This window comes from Mesocricetus auratus, unplaced genomic scaffold (genome assembly GCF_017639785.1).
Source record: "Mesocricetus auratus isolate SY011 unplaced genomic scaffold, BCM_Maur_2.0 Super-Scaffold_100004, whole genome shotgun sequence".
NCBI classification, from domain to species: Eukaryota; Metazoa; Chordata; class Mammalia; order Rodentia; family Cricetidae; genus Mesocricetus; species Mesocricetus auratus.
The window spans coordinates 49804918-49818085 of record NW_024429189.1 but is presented as its reverse complement, the minus strand read 5'-3'; positions in this window follow the sequence as shown (position 1 = coordinate 49818085).

Genomic DNA, 13168 nt, shown 5'->3' with positions numbered 1-13168 from the left:
AAAGGGGGACATAACAATGGACAATGAGGAAATTCAGAGAATGTTCAAGTCATACTTCGAAAACCTTTATTCCACAAAATTCAAAAATTTAAAGGAAATGGACAATTTCCTGAATAGATATCACTTACCAAGATTAAATAAAGAACATATAAGCAATTTAAATAGACCTATAACACTAATGAAATAGAAGCAGTCATTAAAAGTCTCCCAACCAAAAAAAAAAAAAACAAAAACAAAAACAAAAAACCCAGGGTCAGATGGTTTCAGTGCAGAATTCTAAGAGAAATTAAAAAAACAGCTAATACCAGCACTCCTCAAACTGTCCCACACAATAGAAGTAGAAGGGTCATTGCCAAACTCTTTTTACAAGGTTACAATTACCTTGGTACACAAGCCATACAAAGACACAGCTAAGAAAGAGAACCACAGACCGATATCCCTCATGAATATTGATGAAAAATTTGTGGCAAATGGAATCCAAGAACACATCAGAGAAATCATACAGCATGATCAAGAAGGCTTCACCCCAGGGATGCAGAGATGGTTCGACATATGAAAACTCATCAATGTAATACACCATATAAACAAACTGAGAAAGAAAAATGCATGGTCATCTCACTAGATTCTGAAAACGTCTTTCACAAAATCCAACACCATTTCATAATAAAGGTCCTGGAGAGAACAGGGATAACAGAAACATACCTGAACATAATAAACCCACAGCCAAAATCAAACTGAATGGAGAGAAACCCAACATGATTCCTCTAAAATCAGGAACAAGTCAAGGCTGTCCATTCTCTCCATATACCTTCAATATTGTACCTGAAATTCTACCTAGAGAAATAAGAAAGCAAAGGAGATCAAGGAGATACAAATTGGAAAGGAAGAAGTCAACTTCCAGTATTTGCAGATGATATGATAGTTTACATAAGTGACCTGAAAAACTCTACCAGGGAACTCCTCCAGCTGATGAACACCTTCAGCAAAGTGGCAGGATAAAAGATCACCTAAAAAATCAGTAGCCCTACTATATCAGGAGATAATAGGACTCAGAAAGAAATCAGAGAAACATCACCCTTTACAATTGCCACAAACAACATAAAATACTTGGAGTAACACTAACCAAACAAGTAAAAGACATGTATAACAAGAACTTTGAGTCTTTAAAGAAAGAAATTAAAAAAGATGTCAAAAAATGGAAAGATCCCCTATGTTCTTGGGTAGTAGGATCAACATAGTAAAAATGGCAACCTTGCCAAAAGTAATATACAGATTCAATGCAATCACCATCAAAGTTCCACCACAATTCTTCACAGACCTTGAAAGAATGGTTCTCAACTTTATATGGAAAAACAAAAGACCCAGGATAGCCAAAACATCCCTGTAAAATAAAGTAGCATCTGAGGCACCACCATCCCTGACTTCAAGCTCTATTATAGAGCCAAAGTCCTGAAAACAGCTTGGTATTGGCACAAAAATAGACAGGTAGACCAATGGAATAGAATTGAAAACCCTGATATTAACCCACACACCTATGAACACCTGATCTTTGCCAAAAAGCTAAAAGCACACTGGAAAAAAGAAGGCATCTTCAACAAATGGTGCTGGTATAACGAGATGCTGGCCTGTGGAAGATTGCAGATAGATATCTATCACCATGCACAATTAAGTACAAATGGATCAAAGACCTCAACATAAATCCAGCCACACTGTTAGAAGAGAAAGTGGGAAGTGCCCTTGAACAAATTGGTACAGGAGACTGCTTCTTGAACATAACACCAGTAGCAGAGACATTGAGATCGACAATTAATAAATGGGACCTCCTGAAACTGAGAAGTTTCAGTAAGGCAATAGACACAGTCAACAAGAAAAAACGAGAGCCCACATATTGGGTAAAAATATTCACCAACCCCACATGTAACAGAGCATTGATCTCCAAAATTTACAAATAATTCAAGAAGCTAGTCTCCAAAATACCAAATAATCCAATTAAAAAGTGGGACACATGCTGACTGGACAAGGGGGCACTCTTGAACCCCAGACTGATGACTAAATGGCCAACAGGGGACTGATCCAGACTCCATGAATGTAGTGTCATTGAGGAGGCCTCAGAAATCTCTGGGGCTTTAGGTAGTAGACTAGTGTTCACCATGGCATACAAATGAACTTTGGGAGCCCATTCCACATGGAGGGATGCTCTCTCAGCCTGGACACATGGGGAAGGGCCTGCCCTGGATGAAATGACAGACTCTGGGCCTTACCCTCCCAGGGGAATGATGTGGGGATTGGGCTGGGGATAGAGGAGCGGGGCTGGTGGAGGGAGAAGTGGGGAGCTGGGGTAGATATTTGAAGCATGCATGTTTCTAATTTAAATAAAAAACATACATAAAAAAGTGGGACACAGAACTAAATAGAGAATTCTCAATAAAGGAGTCTAAAATGGCTGATATACACTTTAGAAAATGCTCAAAATCCTTAGTCATCAGGGAAATGTAAATTATACCAATACGCTCAGGAGATCCTGTCCCCTTTCCCTTCTCTGGGATATTATAAATGTCTCTCTTAGGGTCCTCAATGTATCCCAGCCACTCTGGAGGTGTGGATTGTAAGCTGGCAATCCCCTGATTCATGTCTAAAATCCATATATGAGTGAGTACATACCATGTTCATCTTTTTTGACTGGGTTACCTCACTCAGGGTGGTTTCCTCTAGTGCCTTCCATTTGCCTACAAATAAACAAATAAACAAACAAATAAATAAATAAATACATGGTAATAGTATCTCATTCACTCACCCAAACTCCAATTACAAAGGGGTCAGGGGGAACTATTCTGCCCTTCTATTTTTATTCCAATGGGAGGAAAGGTATCATGTTTTTCCTGGAGAATTTTTCGGACTGATCTGCTGGCAACCCTAAGCCTCCATGTAAAATCTGAAACCAACATACTGCAAAAGTGAGACTAGCTATGCTTCCCCTCGAAACTTCTAAGTCTGTCACAAACAATGACAGTTTTATACTAACTTTCATAAAGAACTCATGGCATCCATTTCCATTTCATACGACTAGAAATTCTTATTATACTTTGGTTTATGTTTTATATCTTACTCATTGGTAGGGCCTGCCAGCTACATTCAGTGATATTACAGTCTGTATGTAAAGTAGAAAACTATTATCTTAAAATAGCCACAATATTGTAGCATATTAAAAACCAAATACATTTTGTTCTAAAGCCTGACACAAAACTGACTGTTATCAATAGGCAATTACTTCTGTTACCTTGGAATACACTGACATTCATTTATTTAAAGATAATGTAACACATTTGTATTCATTGAGGTAAACTGTGGATATGATTAAACAGGATACCCATCTCATGTTAAACAACCAAAGGAAAACATTGCAATCAGAGCTCTTGCATTGCTGAAAATTGCTCATATAAAATGGAGAAAATTGCATCATGGCTTATTTCCAACACAATTGTAAATTATTACAAGTAAACAAAATCACAACTTGTACAACAAGACAGCAGAATATTCAGTCTGTGCAATAATGGAAGTTAGCCTCACCTAACAGGGTAAATGCTTCAAAAAGAGCATCACTGACTAGTTAAGAGTGATTGCTCATTTATCTCCATTACAGTAAATGAATGCAGAAAGATGACACAGCCAAGGATAAGGTATATAATTGAGGCAAATATAATTAGTCACAATACTGTAGAATAAACTGGCTTACTATTAAATAAAGAATGTATCCGAGAGGTTAGAAAAGCAGATAGAAACTAAAGATTCACCTTTAAAACATAATTTTTTTCTTTTCAAGTCATAATTCTTTAAGGAATTTACCAAGTTATACAATCCAAAACTAATTACATAGATTCATATCTGAACACAAAAACACGAGATGATAGGCAGGTGTCACAGCGAACAACTTATAATTGCAAGAACCTAAGTGGCTGAGACAGAAGATTTCAAGTTCAGAAACAGCCTGGACTACATAGAAAACCTTGAATTAAAAAAATTAAAATAAAGCTAGGAAACCAACATTGGACCGAACCATGCCCTCTGAATGTGGGTGCCAGGGAAGAGGCCAAGGCAGTCTATGGAATCTCTAACAGTGGAGCCAGTGTTTATTCCTAGGTCACAAAAGGCCTTTGGGAGCCCATTCCCTATGGAGAGATACTATTGCAGCCCAGAAAGGGAAAGGAGGGCCTGGGCCCTCCCCGAAATGATGTGATGGACTTTGATGGTCCGCCGTGGAGGTCTCACTATCCCTGGGGAGTGGGTGGGGAGGTGAGTTGAATGAGTAGGTGGGAAGCATAGGAGGATGGGACAGCAATGGAATGGGGAATGGATATATAAATAAGAGTGTTTCTAAAATAAAAAAACTCAATAAAAAGAGAAAAATATAAAATAAAAATTAATAGTAATAGCATTAAGAACATGCCTGTCATTTTAATCTACTGTGACTTGTTTTATCCCTTACAAAAATACTTTGTTGAGAATGATAAGAGAAAACAACATCACTCATCAAAAAATAAGCTTAAAAGAAATTTCTTACAAGTGTTACAATTAGTGGACCTTCTAGAACTTCAAAGAAAATTTGGTTTTTTTTTCCATGTCACTCACAATGTTGCTTTCTCCCAACATTATTGGTATTTATCTCAAACACATTAAGGTGCCTCCATTCTGAACTTAATGCCAGTCCTAGGCAGGGTTTTCCACAGCATAAGTTGCAACACTGGTAAATCAAATGAGTCATTGTCAGACAAACTATGAAGAGATGAAAAATTACATTTTGCTTACATTAGTCTTTTAAAATGTTCCATATATGGCAGACTTTTTACAGTGATAATTTTACTTGAAGATGTCGGGGGAAAGAAAAATTTATATTAGCATGTGGTTCCTATTCTACTTTTTTGTTACCTACCTGGAAATCTTCATGCTTATCTTCTTGGAAAAAAAGAGCCATAGATAGCTTAAGTAAATATTTATTTAGCAAATTAAATAGCATATTCCAGGGAACCTAGGAATGGCTAGCAGCCTACTAAGCAATGTATAAGAGACTTTTTTTAGATAAGAAAACACCTATATTTTATATTTTATTTATTTTCTTATTTTACATATCAATCCCCCATTCCCTCGCCCTCCCATCCTCCCATGCCCCCCACAGGCCTCCCCCCAGCACACCCACCACCCACTCCCTAAGGATAGTGAGGCTTTCCACGGGGGATGGTCAAAGTCTGTCAGATCATTTGGAGGAGGGCCCAGGCTCTCTTTCGTGTATCTGGGCTGCAATAGTATCCCTCCATAGGCAATGGGCTCCCAAAGTCCATTTATGCACTAGGGATAAACACTGGCTCCACTGTTAGAGGTCCCATAGACTTCCCAGGTTTCCTGGATAGCACCCACATTCAGAGTGCTTGTGTAAGATGTTTTTAAGGAGACTTTGTGATGACTTTATCAAGTTAAAGTGATTGGCCCCTCCTTTATCCCTTCCCATATTTACTGCACATGTATGTATGCACATTCCTGCCAGTTTTTCCCATAAGTACCTAAGTAACAGGGAAAAGAATAAAAACTACAATGTTAGTGATATGGTGTAGTGATATCTTGCTTATACAAATAAAGCCTGTCTGAAGATCAGAGGATGGGGCTTGCCCACTACCTAACAACAGAGGTCTGGAAGTCTGTACCGACAGACAGGAAGTGAGATGTCTGGGCAGAGAGAGAATATGAGGAGGTTTTTACTATTTACACCAATTGAGAACTCCTTTTCACAATATGGTGAAGATGGTATTATGAGCATGGTCCGTGTCTCTTTACTCTGGAGTGAGAGAGTATATGCCTTTTCTCTTATGCTTACCAGGATGTGCCGAAGCACTAAAAGGGTAGACCTAGTTCACATCTGTCTCACTACCTACTCTGCCACATTCACCCTAGAAAACTTGCTTAACTAAAATTAGCAACTTCATTCACCTAAAAAGAAACATCACTTAACATTTATAACAATAAGTTTAATATACATATAATTCCATAATCATTTTGTCTTTTCAACATTTTTATGGTATAGAGCATATGGTAATTTTAATAAGAATAGCCACCATAGGCTGATATATTTGAATGCTTAGTGATCAGGAAGTGGTACTACCTAAGAGGGACTAGGAGGTGTGGCCTTGGTTGGGTAGGTGTGGCCTTATTGGAGGAAGTATAGCACTGGGACATGGCTTGGGGGTTTCAAAATCTTTCTCTCTCTTCCTGCTACCAATGGATTGGATGCAGATCTCTCTGCTACTTCTCTATAACCACATCCGCCTGTGCTATCAAGCTTCCTGACATGATGACAATAGACTAAACCTCTGAAACTGCAAGCAAGCCCCAGTTAAATGTTTTCCTTTGTAAGAAATGCTGTGGTCATAGTGCTTATTCACAGCAATAGAACACTGCCTTAGACAGAGCATTACTTCAAGGGCTCAGAAATGAACTACAGCATCCCCAGTGTTTGCCCACGGATTCCTTATTGGTGACTGGCCTGACTTTTCAAGCAAAAAGCAACATCACTTCAAAGAGGGATGACTTGTCGATAGCAAATTCATCCTTGCAACAGAAAAAAGCAACTGTAAATAATATGATACATGAATATATACAAATGAATCTATATATTTGTAATTTTACTGCAAGCATTACAATTTTCTGTATATTTATATGACACTTCAATATGTGTATGTAGATATACTTGTGCGCATGTATTTGTGTGGTATGTGATTATAAATGAAAAGCTTTTTTTCTGGATTTTCACAAGAAAAGGGGCAAGATCTAATCCAAAATTGACATAGTTCAAAGGAAATATTGTGCTTCATAAAACAAACCTACAACACTGCCTACTGCTTTAGCCTGTTTTAACTTGCTTGTCTACCTCAGAGTTATGACACTTGGCTGCCACATTAGCACTGTCACTTCCAGAGTCATCACTATAAGAAAAGCTTCAGTATCCTCATCGGACACGCTGGACGGTAGCCTCTACTCTCAGCCAAACTTTGTCACTAAACCAGAAACAGACATCTCTGTTTGCAGGCTAGCCTCTTCCCACTGCTTCTGCTGCCTCGGGACTTGAGACAGAGCAGATCCAATGGTTGCACCAGCACAGATGTCCATGCTTGTCACATGCAAATAAAGATAAGCACCAAAGCTTCCTTCAAGGGTTCTAGCTCTGTGAATTAGAATGCTAGCTGGGAATATTTGGGGGCAGAAAAAAATTGATCTTGATGGGTTCTTTGTTGGTATTTTTTTAGTACACAAAGGAAAGAGAATAGGGAAACATGGTGGATACGGGAAGAGTTGGGGAGAGTTAATGTGAACAAAATGTTATTTGAAACCCTGTCTCCTCTACGAGTGAGTGCTCTGCATCTTCCTCTCACTGCTGTTGTTACTGTTTCTGCCCCAGTGAAAGTGACTCTTTTTCCCTTTTCCCCTATTTCACTCCGGTTTATTAATTGTCCATTCTATAAAAATGTGAATTGTTGATTCTTACTGAATAGTTTTATTATTTAAAAGTTGAAGGTTGGAAGGTTTTATAAATTTTCTAGGAAAATATCTGTTTATTTTGTGGGATTTAACTAACTTATAACAAGCAACAATCTTCCAACTATTTTCCAGCCCTTCTGCTTGTCTATGAAATGCTAGCTCCTTTTGTGACTGGATAGCCACAGGATTATTTTTACAGATTCTTCTAGAAGAATATAAAAACACCATTTGGCATTAGAAGCAAAATCTCTTAACAGTTGAATTTTTGTTTATATATTTTACATTGTATATGTCAAGAGAGAAATGCGAAGTTACTCAAGTACAAACTTACAAATAAATAGCAATAGGAATAAAATTCCACTCTCTAAATATGCTGTAAGGATAATTGCATAAGCATAAAATTATAAAGTTTTAGGGAAATATTTTTGTTATTTAAATAAATGTTTTTCCTCACATAAGGAAAGCTGTGCTCATGAATAAATTGTAGCCACATTGTATTACCAAGGCTTTGTGTGCAACCCAGCCAGTTTAATAAAACTTACACAATAGAAAACAAGACCTGAAAATATTTTATAGGAAGAACAGTGTCTGCTCTGAGAAGTCTAATCTTATCTCTTCAGAGGACCCACCTAAGGCTTCAGCTCACCTTTATTGCTCCATAATTACTTGATCCACTGAATTTTCTGGAATTAAACAGTTATGTCATATTCCGTTCAGTTTAATTTCAGCCTATTGGCAGTACAGTCTCCTCTTTTGTGACACAGGACTTGCTAAGGACCTTGCTCAGTTTCCACCCAGGAGAGTTAATTGACAACCAGAGTAGCTGCACTTATCTGGGAAAGTACATTTGACATCTGAAAGACCTCAGCCTGGGTGTCTGCTACCTTGTCACCTTTCTACTCAGAATGACCTTGAGCAAGAGATTCACTAGTCTTGTTCTGACTTTCCTCACCTGGAAAACAAAGATCTTGGTTACAGAATACCGGATCAAGTGTCAGATAGGATCTAATCACATGAAGTTCCACTCAGCATGAAGGTGGAAAGCCTTTGTTACAAGCATCATCCAAAGAAGTCAGCACTCACAAAAGCATACCACTACATTGAATGCTGTAAGAGATAATAAAATACCCCTGCGAATCAGCAACAATTTCCTAAAGGTGACTATGTACCAGGAGTCATCAGAGATAAGGGTTGCACAGTTAGAAGGAGGTAAAGTGTGGAGGTTAAGAGGTGTTTGAAAACATTTTAAAACACTGGAGCAGCCAAGTCAGCTACATCCTAAAGTCTCCTCCCTTCAGGGAGGTAGACAGTGAGGCAGCTGGAATGGTCCCCTCAGGCTCATTTGTGCTAAGATCACCTTGGCAGGAGAGAGTAACCTACCTAAAGTGGCCCAGTTTTGGGGTCCACAGGCAGAACCGAGTCACATGCCAGTGCCTTTGTCACCTCTGACTTCATGACCGAGTAGCTTCCAAATGTATCCCCAGTACTTACTGGCAAGTGCAAATTAGACCACATATTTATTTAGTTAGTTCATGTGTGACTTTTCCTCTATTATTGCCATGAACAAGGGTACCCATCCCAAGAAGCTGGGCATGGCATCAATAAGTCACTCTCAACGGAACCCTACGAAAGCCTGCAGCTTTTAATACTGGGACTTGTCTCACTTCTGTGATGGCAATGATATAAATACTCTGGCAGTTACACCAATTGTTTCTAGTTATCTAAATGTCTTAATTGGACCCATTGAATTAATCCATTCTGTTTCTACTCATCGTGTGCAACTTTTTCTTCAAAACCCGTGTGTGTGTGTGTGTGTGTGTGTGTGTGTGTGTGTGTGTGTGTAGGGGTGTTAGGGAAAAAACCCAGTGCTTGTGCACATATAACATGCTCTCTACCCGTGAGATATCTGCACATCCCAGGTACCACTACAAAGGCAGTGCTCAGGGAGGACATGTGTTCTCTTAGGCCTATGGGGAATCAGATACATCATTATGTCATGACAGAAATCTATGAACAAATCTGTATTTGAAGAAATTTTCATTAGTGGCTACAAGTCATAAATGGAAGTTGATAAATGAGTTCAGGTGGCTGACTGTCCCTGCCTCCCCATAGAAAATAGGAAGGATAGACTGAGGTTGGAATGGTGGTATGCAGATGACAATGTAGAATTCTAACCTCTGAGTACAAATAAATGTTGAAATCATTAATCATGAACTGAACTGGAGTTAAGAGTACTGAAGAAATGTAAATTTACACCTTGAAAGGCCTAAGGATGTCCGGTTCCTCCCGTAAGGCAGTTGGAGAGAAATGGTTAGGAAAGCCAGACTGGGGAGGCAGGGATGCAACACTCATCCTTACTTCCCAAAATGTATAGTGTATTTCCTCAGTGCAAGGCCATGTGCTATACCTTAACAATGTCACCATGACTCACACTGGCCCTATCTTCTTATAGCTTGCAAGCTATCAACATACGACAAAGCCATCATTGCTGTTGTTCAGTTATTATTCCAGATACAACAATCTGATGCTTAAATGTGGGCAAAGCAGAGGTGAAAAGCAATACAATTAAATGAGAACTGTTCTCAGTGAATTTTATTTGAGGTATTCATATGAAAATACAAAAATTTTGAGCAATTTTCTGCCAAACTTTTCACGTATACTCTATTCAAGTCACACTACCTCACTGTAAGAAAGCCATTGGCCCATTGCATAAGTCTAGAATGCACAAATCAAACACATCAAACTCACCCTGGTGGCAAACAGCTAAGTAGCTAAGTGAACATTTATCTCAAAGACCTTGCTCTGAAAACATTGGAGTTAGGAAATATTTTACTCTGAAGGGTCTACCTCAGTACCTTAAGGCAAAATGCCCTCTCTAAGTATTCCCAGTTCTTTGTGGTTGCTTTTAGCATAGGTAAAGGCACAATTATGTTTGCTGACCTAGTCTTCAATCTTATTGTTCATTGAAATGGACATGTTTTCAAAACCTCATCATAAGAACTGTGGCTTTCTATACCTCCTGTGCCTTAGTCACTCCTACGAAGCTGTGGTATCATTTATACTGAGGCCCAGCCTGACCTCCTTTGCAATCCTGTGTATAGATGTCACTACACTGCCCCCACTCCATATACAGGCTGTCCACATTCTCTCTCAGTCCTTGTCTTCAGCCTTTCTTATTGCTACACGCACATCCTCCTGACACCGGTTGTTGATGAGCACCTGTCCTGATGGCCCCTGCCTGTTCCCTGCAGCCCTTTGTCTCAACTCTTCATCTCCACGTCTTGAGCTTTTAAATTCCCTCACCTGCTTGCAGTTTCCACAATTGCTAATTTTTTTATTCATTGGCTTCCTCAAGATTCGGCTCTTTCTTTAGCTAAACAGTTATTAAGTTGGTGGCATTTTTATCCCAACACTAACATATTTATTTCAGTTGATTTATAGTCAGGCTCCAGTGATAATCTATAAGTCATATGCAGAAAAAATCTGAACTATAAAACATCAGGAAAATTTGTATCAGAGAAAATACCTGTTAGAAGACTTGGGATTCATAAACAAAAAAATGAAACCATGTTCTATATCCTATAAAAAGTACATACGAAATATGACTATTAGACACTATTTTGCCATGCCCATGAGATCCAAGGATCATTGATTTGAAATAATAAAGCACATAAAATGAAAATCTTTAGGGAATTTAAGAAAATTTGTCAAATGTTTCATGACAAGCATGTGTTTTATAATTTCTAAGCATTGACTTTATAACCACTTTCAGCTTTCAAAGTCGGGGCCTTGGTTGGTCCCACTGTACATTAAATCCCATTAACGTTAATGGTAAAACATAATGAGCCTCACAATATGGGGGAGGGGAAAAGAAGAGTCAAACAGAGAAGATGCCTTAATTTTCTGCTGCCTGTAAATTAGAAAAATCTACCAGATGGTGATAGCAAATCAAAGTTCCCATACATTCTATTCAATTCTCCAGTAGCCATTTTTTCATATGGAAGTCATTTTGATCAAAGCTAATTGACTGTGCACCTAAAGATTTATGGGGAACCAGCCCCCCATTTCCCATTTACCTCCCTCCCTTTATACTCCTCCATTGTCTCCACTCAGAAAGGTGCAGGCTTCCCATGACTTGAGCAAAGAAATCATGGCACATCAAGTTGAGGCAGGACAGAGTTCCTCCAGCTGCATCAAGGCTAGGATTGATAAGCTCCAGGGACAGGTCCTGATCACACAACTAGGAGCACTACAAAGAAACCAAGCTAGACAATTGTCACACACATGCAGAGGCCCTAGGTAGGTCCCATGGAAGATCCCTAACTATTGGTTCAGAGTACATGAGCTCCCACAAGTTCAGGTCAGCTGTCTCTGTTGGTTCATCATGATGACTTCCACCCCCCACCCCAACTTGTACAATCCCTCGTACCTTTCTTCGGCAAGACTCCTAGAGTTCAGCCCAATGCTTGGCTATGGATCTCTGAATCTGCTTCCATCAGTTACTGGATAGAGCATCTCAGATGACAATTAGGGTAGTCACCAATCTGATTAGCATAGATGGCCAGTTCAGGCACCCTGTCTTAGCTGGGGTTATCCTTGTGAATTCCTGGGGGCTTCCCTGGTGCCAGCCTTCTCCTTAACCCCATAATGTCCCTCCATAAAAATGTCTCTTTGGTTACTCTCCCCCTCCTTCCCATGTCCAATCTGTCTCTTGTTTTTCTCCCCTTCCTTCCTGCCTCAAACCTGCCTTCCTCAAGTTCCTTCCCTTTCCCCCTCCCTGTAACTTTTAGTCTTCCCGCCTGCTACCTGGGCCTGCAGAGCTACTTGAGCCCCCAAATAACACACAAGACACTATATTAATTCTGAAGCTGTTGGCCGTTTATTGTGATTTCTTATTGGCTAGCTCTGGCTTAATTATTAACCCATAATTACTAATATATATTTCTATAAGGACTTATCTTTTTTTCTTCCGGGGATCACATGGCGATGACTCTCCTCACTACGTTTCCCAGAATCCTCCTAGACTCCTAGTCCCACCTATCTTGCTTCCCTATTGACCAACAGCGCTTTATTGACATATACACTGAAGGACTTCCCACATCACACCTCCAGTTTACCCAGGAGATTTTCTCTATCTTTCCCTTCTCAGGGAAATACATGGATCCCTCTTTGGGCCCTCCTTATTATTTAGCCTCTCTAGAGCTGTGAATTGTAGGTTGGTTATCCTATACTGTTCTCCTAATATCCACTTATGAGCGAGTACATGCCATGTTTGTCTTTCTGAGTCTGGGTTACCACACTCAGAATGATGTTTTTTTCTAGTTTCATCTATGCTACAAGGACACTTGATCAACTATGTTCATAGTAGCATTATTCTCTATAGCTCAAACCTGGAAACAACCCAGATGTCCCTCAACTGAACAATGGATAAAGAAAATGTGGTACATTTACAAAGTGGAGTATTACTTAACTGTAGAAAAGCAATGACCTCACTAATTTTTCTGGCAAATGGATGGAACAAATCTTATCCTTTAGTTCTCTCTTATTCTATTTCTGAAATGAGTTCTTATATTAAAAATCCACAGGACACAAGGGCTATGCTATCGTGACCATGGTTTTGAACAGAAGACCAGCAACACCTAAAAAG